The sequence below is a fragment of the Miniopterus schreibersii genome, assembly GCF_964146895.1.
Source record: "Miniopterus schreibersii genome assembly, chromosome: 4".
NCBI lineage: Eukaryota > Metazoa > Chordata > Mammalia > Chiroptera > Miniopteridae > Miniopterus > Miniopterus schreibersii.
This window is the reverse complement of record NC_138105.1, coordinates 87,004,921-87,012,444: the sequence shown is the minus strand read 5'-3', so window position 1 is coordinate 87,012,444 and position 7,524 is coordinate 87,004,921.

Genomic DNA, 7,524 nt, shown 5'->3' with positions numbered 1-7,524 from the left:
AAATCCTACTTGCAATGTGACCTCTTGGTAAGTGCGCACTTACGGATGAAGAGAATCTCTTTAGGATGGGATCAGCATCACCAGAGATGGGATCATGGTAAAAGAGATCTATAGACACAGTGAACTGATCATAGGAAATAGACACACACCAATAGCTTTTCCCTCAATGATCTGTATAATTTATGCAAATTGGGATCTTGTTCCTTAGACCTGCTTGGAAATTGTGTATGGAAACCTGTTCTAAGCTTTTAACTTATTCCTTTGCTAAATCTGTAGTTGCTCCTTAAACACAGGTGGTTAATGTAATGCATTTCATCACCTCTATACTTAATTGTACCTAAAATTTCCTTTTCCCAATAAAAAATTATTTTTGTCATTGACTTTCAACCCCTTATTTTTTAATTTATATTTATTGTTGAAAGTATTACAGAGGTCCCCAATAAAAATTTTATTTTCATATTTTATATTCTTAAATTACTCTGTGCAATGTCATTTCAACGTGGTTAAAGAGCAAACTTGAATTTTTTGTTAGAGAGCAATCCTCAGTGCTGGGATCGGAGGTCAGAAGTTTAGATTATTTACAGATCCACCATAGAATTTGGGCTGGGAAATATGGGTAGCTCTCACCTGGCCAGGCGTGGCTCAGGCTCAGCGTTTGAGCGTCGACCTAGGATCCAGGCGATCGGGGTTCAATTCCCTGTCAGGGCACATGCCCGGGTTGCGGGCTCGATCAATGACTCTCTCATCATTGATGTTTCTACCTCTCTCTCTTCCTCTCCTTTCTTCTCTCTGAGATCAATAAAGATATATTTAAATAAAGAAAAGAAAGAAATATGGGTAGCTCTTATGTGAAAAGTACTCGCAGATAAGCAAGCCTAACTACAAATGCCCATATCTGCTCATTTATAATTCCTCAAACAACTGTTGGCTCTGATTAGAGATCTACAGACTAAACAAAGCCCTGCCCTGTTGGCACTAATTCATCTGCCTCTCCGGGTCATCAAAGTGGAATCCTCTAAGCTTGAAGCCACAACCACTTTCTAATAGGTCTCATTGCCTGGTTTGTTCTTATTATAAATTGAAAGCTAATAATGTTTGTAATAAGAATAGCCTCCTTTAAAAGTGTGTTAAGTGTCAGTATGTTTAGATTGTTGAACTGTTCTTTGCTCTAGCTATTTGCAAATAACTTTTCACTGCAGATAGACTGGAAATAGCTTTAGTCCCAACATTTGAGTAGAGTAGCTGACATCAAATTCAGAAAGGAAGGAGCAATGTTTCTCTAAGTGTATTAGTTGGAACCCAAGCCTTTTAGGTATTCTGACAATATTTGGTGAAATAAGATTGGGAAACACATGTCAGACCCCCACCTTGGACGGTGTCAGTTATCACTGTTAAATTTCTCAGAAGTCTTGAAGTGAAGAAACATGTTGAATTCTGTTTATAACAGTGCTCCCCAAACTTAGCTTAAGACCCCTTTTTATGTTCATTTGAACATAATGTCTACTAACATCTCACAGAGTCCACTTTGGCAAATACTAATTACAGTTAGATCTGGCAGCTTTGCTTTACAGTTATTGTCTTCACGTATGGTTTACTGTATTGATCTCCTTAAACCTTTTACTGAGAAGTTGATGGCCAAATATAGTGTTTTCTGCACTGAGTTTCTGATGGTCTCAAAAAAAAAGAACACAGCGAAGAACTGAAAGTAATAGTTATAAATTGTCACTGATTACTAATTTGACCTTCGCATGAAAGTTGAGATCGCACCGCAGGATTTCAAGTGGGCAAGTGTGCTAAATTCCCATACAAGCATATTTTCACAGTGCAAACTAGCTGTCAGTACGATTACTCCTGAGCCAAAAACATAAGCTACTTTTGAAAGTTGAAGTTCAGAACTGATTATGAAATGAAATTCTGGGGATTCTGAATTACAGTGTTTTAAAGAAGTGTAACTTTAATGTGGGCAGGGTAATTCTGAAAATTTTTTCTTTCTGGAACAGACGGCTGAGGCACATCCTGTTTTAGCGTTCTGAATCATCTTTTCAGGATTTTAGAATAATTTCAAAGGCTTTGCAATAGAACTAAATATAAAAGGGAGTTTATCAAAATCTACTTGATGGCAAATTCCATATCTTCTAGACAGATTTACTCTTTATTTCTATGTTCTGCATTCTGACTGCTTGGTCCAACCTTATATGTCTCCTTTCTGATGTTAAAACACATGAATCTTGGTAAACTTTTCACTAAGTGATGAATCCTTGTAGGAAACGGGAAGATGGGAGGGCTGTGTGCTATACCTTTAGGTCTCTGGCTCTGAAACCACTTCAGGGAAATGTTTTCTTTCTAAAAATAATGAACAGCATCTTATATGTGTTCTTTTTCAAAGTGTTTGCCCATGTTCCCTGAGACACTGTCTTTTAAGCTGTACGTCATTACATAGGTCATGGGCAACTGTCTCAGTTTGCCCAGTACTGAGGGGCAGGGTGTCAAGGACATGGGACTTTTCAGTGCTGAAACAGGGAAACTCCTGGGCAAACTGAGACAAGCTGGTCACTTTATTCAATGAATAAAATGAGTATAGAGTCATTGGAGGGCTGGCTTGGCAGATTGTGCTATCCAGATAGTGTTTTAAATTGCCATGCTTTACCCAGCTGGTATGCTCGGTTGAGCACCATTCCATGTACCAAGTGGTCACTGGTTTGATTCCTGGTCCGGGCACATGGCCCAGGTGGCAGGCTGGATCCCTAGTAGGGGGCGTGCAGGAGGCAGCCGGCCGATTCTCTCTCTCCCTTCCTCTCTCTCTCAAATTAATTTTTAAAAAAATATTTAAATTGCCATGTTTCATTCAGAAAGATTTTAGCTGACTTTGTTTCAGGCCTATTGCAGAGACATGGGGTAAGTTACAGGATGTGTGGGGCCTTTAGAGAACTAGAGATATGTTAACTGTTAATACCAGGGGTACCTTATCAGACAGCTTCAGTTTACTTGGGAGACTAAAAGAAAAATGACCAAAGCGGCATCTTTTAGTGATATTTTACTTTATAAACCAGGGAGAGAAAGCCCTTTGTTACTATGGAGTCTTTGTTTTAAATTTTCTTAACTGTTGTCCCAAAAATGATAGTGGAATATTGGCCTAGAGTCTTTAGCACACGAGCTAGGCTGTGTTGGCACAGATACTGTCCCAACTCTCTACTTTATTAGGTGTCTCTGAGACTCCAGCTAAGGCAGTGTTTTTCAAATATGGTCATTGTCCTACTTCCAACAGAAGGACCTGGGGGTGCTTGTTAAAAATTCAGCCATTTCCCAAACCTGTAAAATCAGAATCTCTCTGACTAGAGCCTGAGAATCTGCATTTTAAATAAGCTCCTCATGTGATTCATAAACACTCCTACCTTTGATACCATGTAAAGTTTGCAAGATTTATTTCAAATTTTGTTATGAAAACAATATAACTAAAGGGAATTTTCAGAGAAGAAAAAAACCTTTATCTAATAATTGTTTTTATGATATTCTTTCTAATATTTGAGCATTCCCACCCATTTTCACACAATTGTGATCACAACACATGCACATACACGAATTTGCATTTCCTCACTATTTTATCGAGCTGTTTTCCATCCTCTATAGCTTCACAAATGATCACCTTTCATGTTTGCATAATATTGCTGCAGGCAGATGTGCCATAGTTAATCCTATGAAAGGGTTAGGATTGTAGTTTTTCCAAATCGGTTTCAGTAATCTGTCCTAGTAAATTTCAATGATGAGATTTCAGGGTGAGCTCTTTTAGAGACCAGAAGGAAGGGGATCTCTTCAAGTAGCCATTATTCCAGTGACATGGTGGGTGTTGATGTCATTTGAGAGGTCATTTTAGATCTGAGCACTGGTTGGCTGGGGAGGCAGGCCACTTCTAGATGGAATGCTGGGTGGCAATGTGAAAGATGAGGAACAGAGCATGTGGAAAGAAAGGGGTTCTTGGTGTCCCTTCAGCAGGACCCCAGTCCCACTTTCTGGACAGTCTTGGCTTTGTAACTTCCCTTGCCTATTGCTACCATTCTTCATATCCCAGCCTGAAGCTCTGGCTATTGTCTCCAAATGACTGCTTCTCTTCTCTTCTCTTCTCTTCTCTTCTCTTCTCTTCTCTTCTCTTCTCTTCTCTTCTCTTCTCTTCTCTTCTCTTCTCTTCTCTTCTCTTCTCTTCTCTTCTCTTCTCTTCTCTTCTCTTCTCTTCTCTCTCTTCTCTTCTCTTCTTTCTCTTCTCTTCTCTTCTCTTCTTTCTCTTCTCCCCTCCCCTCCCCTCCCCTCCCCTCCCCTCCCCTCCCCTCCCCTCCCCTCCCCTCCCCTCCCCTCCCCTCCCCTCCCCTCCCCTCCCCTCCCCTCCCCTCCCCTCCCCTCCCCTCCCCTCCCCTCCCCTCCCCTCCTCTCCCTTTTTTTTCCAGTAACAGAATCCTGTATTTTCAGCTGTGCTTCATCTGAAGCAAGGTGTGGCCAGGTACCCAAGTTCCACACTATAAGACATCAATGGACGTTTCATGGGCAACTTCCAGAAAGTGCCCTTAAAAGGAAAGGCTATGTCCTCCTTTGCTCCTTTGTCCCTCCTGCTGGCAGGAATAGGGAAGTGATGGCTGGAATCTGCGCCACTATCTTAGACCACATGCCACCAGAAAGGACCAGAATTACCAGAAAGGAATCTAAAGCACAATGCCAGCATGGATTCCTTTCCTTAGACTTTTATGTGAGAAAAAAATTAATTTCTGTCTGGTTTAATCCACTGTAATTTTGTGTTTTCTGTCACATGCAGTTGAACCAAATTCTAACTCATCCAGAATACCTCCCTTCCAGAAAGTCTTCTCTCAAACTCAAAGACTAAGTTAGCTGTTCTTGCTTTATATTGCCATATCATTGTCATTTATTTCACCTGCTAGGTTCTAAGCCCCTTGAGAGCCAGCTAGGGCAAATATCCTAGAAACTAGAGAATTAAATATATGGTGACCAGTAGAAAAACAGGCACAGTCTTGTAGTCTCAGCTTCAGTGATCAACAGCCTCAGTGGGATTCAGAGGCTGGCTGACAAGCAGAGCTTCTCATGTCTAATTGCCCATCAGAATTACCAGGGAACTTTAAAAAACATTCTGGGTCTCCAGAATTCAAATATTTAAAGATGGAAGCTGGGAGTCTGCATCTTCTCAGGCTCCCCAGGTGATTCTGAAGCCCACCAGGCAATGATTCGCAAAATGGCATTTGAGAGCTATGGCACAGTCAAGACTTTCTTCGCACCAACACCCCATTCTCAATCTCTCTCTCTGCCTTTCCAAACTCATACTTAATGCAGTTTTTAAATTCTCTTTAACTTGAAAATGGCTTCCAATACATAAAGGGGTAGAGAGAGCTTGAACAGGAAGATTTTTACACTAATATAAATATAAGCACAGAAAGAATTTCATTTTTCAAAGCATTTATCACCATCCGTAATTATCTTGCTTGTTTTATTGTTTATTTTCTCCCCACCAACCCCCTCTGTTTGAAGCTCCAAGAGAGTAGGAACATTGTCTTTCTTGCCTGATGCATTATTCTTGATGCCTAGCACTGTGCCTGTAATATATTACATGTTTAATAATACTTGTTGAGTTAATTAATAGATAAGAGTTATACTTTATTGAGCACCGACTATGTACCACTGTATGCGGTATTTTATGTGAGAGGCAGGGGTACAGCAGGTCAACTTCTGACTCCCTTTGGCCTGAGGAGCTAGTCCAGAGCACTGATGAATCCAGAAGCACCCACACTTGCACAGTGTCTTACTGAGAAGGCAGCAGGACCGAGCAGGTGACTTTATGGAGCTGGGTAGAAGGGCCACACCTTGTAACAAATGGGTAGATGTCATAGAGGACCTGGAAGTAGGTAAAGATGCCAAATATAAATGACGATAATAGAGGCTACTGATTTAAGACACAATTCTGCTGCCCTGAGAGGAACTCTGGAGTCAGCCTTTGTAACAGTCCAGCTTTGGGAAGCTTATCAAACCTAGACGGAGCTAAAGCCCCAGGATCCACCCACTCCATCAGAAACAAGTCTGAACAAGCCGGGCACTGTCCATCAGATACCCAGGCATTTTTGATGGTTCAGTTATGAGCATCAGCCAAATGTAAATTGAGAACTCCAAGTCATCCATCATGCTTTAGCCAAGCGTGAGGTTAATGCCTCATCTTTTAGAGGCACACAAAGGGCCATTTGAGTAGGCAAGTCCCACCAAATCCCGCTGAAACACACAGCCCACATTTGGATCATCTTTCTGAACAGCGTCTTGGTTTGGAAGGCACAGCTGTTGCCGAGAGCCCTGAATGCAGCCTGCTGTTCTCGGTGGCAGCTAGGGTAGATTAGCGTGATGAACTCGATATGCAGGAAAGCCCCCCACACTGCCCCTTCCTCCAAATAGCCAGGCTGCTGAGAGCCAAAGTGTTTGCCAGAGAATCCCTGTCTGCCTGCCAGTGGGCAAAGCAGGGCGGTAGTTGAACTTGTATGACTTTCGGAATGTCAGCACCCCTCTTGGGGGCCTCGGCCCACGGCATCAAGAATAGAAAGGGCTCTACTTCATACTGGAAAGTCCCCTCGGGAATGGGCGCCCAGTCCTTCTGCTTCCTGGGAGCGTGATAACTAGAAGTGGCCTTCTCTGACTCAACCCTCAAAAGTGTGGCTTCTAGAGACTCCCATGAAACACGAGACATGGACCAAAACCAAAACTAAAATCAGGTTTAGGCCCCTAACAGCCGTGGTGTTGCAATGGTTTCAGATTGAAGAGCTGAGTAACAGCTGCAGACTTATTCCTTGTTGGGGCGGGAGGCGGTGGGTGAAAATACGATGGAGATGCACTGCTGCGACTGTTTTCTCCTTCAGCAAACCCTGAGTGATGTCTTGGGTTCTGTGAAGTAAGACGGAAAATGAATGATCTGCTACAACCTAACCAAAATGAATACAGGGAGGTAGGTGAATGTGTTCGCTTAAACATGCCCCAGACTCACTGAATTCCAAGAGGCCTGAAGTCTACACATGGGAAGGGCATGGTCCTCCTCTGTCGTCCACTTTCTTACATCCACGACAGGCGTTGTTAGTCATGGAGCTCTTGCCTTCTCTCTCAGAGGTGGTCCGGGTCGTCCCTAGCAATGCTGTGGAGTCGACACTCAAGATGAAAGTGCATCCTTGACCTAGCCCAGCTCCTGCATTTTGCAGATGGAGAACTGAGGCCCAGGGAAGGGAAGAACCTGCCAAAATCATGAAGTGAATCAGTGAATTCTTTGGAAGTGACATGAAGGGACTGGAATTCTTAGAAGTGTCAAGTAAGAAATAGGTGACTGCCTATTTATTTATTATGCTAGAATATGCTTAATATGTTCTCTCTGTTTTCAAGATTACTTAAACTGTTTTCTCTAATTTTGGGTTTGTTTTTTTTCTTATGTAAAAGCAGTATATCTCCATAGAAATACAAATGACTGAAACAAAAAACCCACTTAAAAGCACCACCCATACATGA